Here is a 694-nt window from a genome sequence, read left to right as displayed (position 1 = left end):
ATTTGGGAGAATGGCATTGAAACATGTATAATATCATGTATGAAATGAGTTGCCAGTCCAGGTTCAATGCATGATACTGGATGCTTGGGTCTAGTGCACTGGGACGACCCAGAGGGATGGTATGGGGAGAGAGGAGGGAGGAGAGTTCAGGATGGGGAACACATGTATACCTGTGGCAGATTCATTTTGATATTTGGCAAACCTAATACAATTTGTAAAGTTTAAAAACAAAATAAAATTTAAAAAAAGAAAATTACATTGGTCAATGGTATGTGACCTCTTTTCAGTAGCTCTTCTCCTCTACTACTTTCAGTAACCAATCTTCATGAGACAAATAAAACTTCAGAAATTATGCCCCAGCTTCAGGCTAAGTCAAAATAACTTTTTGTAATAGGCTCATTAACAGTAGAACTTCCTTCTCCTTTTGTAATATTTTACAATCTCCATGTATATTTTGATCTTTCCTATTATCAAATAAAGCATTGCTATGTCAGCAAGTAACTTGGCATTTTTTCACCCAAAGTTCAGAGATGTTTTCCTTAAGATGTCATATCCTATGTCCTCTTTATACATATTTGACAAGTTTAACAATACATTTAGCATTCACTGGAGAAATATTTGGACTGTAATCAATATGTTGGCTCTCAGGATAATTTTTGGTTTTCTCCATTAAGGAAAATATTCCAAATTTGTG

Source organism: Bison bison, unplaced genomic scaffold (genome assembly GCF_000754665.1).
Source record: "Bison bison bison isolate TAMUID 2011002044 unplaced genomic scaffold, Bison_UMD1.0 scf7180017864240, whole genome shotgun sequence".
NCBI lineage: Eukaryota > Metazoa > Chordata > Mammalia > Artiodactyla > Bovidae > Bison > Bison bison.
This window is presented reverse-complemented; position numbering follows the sequence as displayed.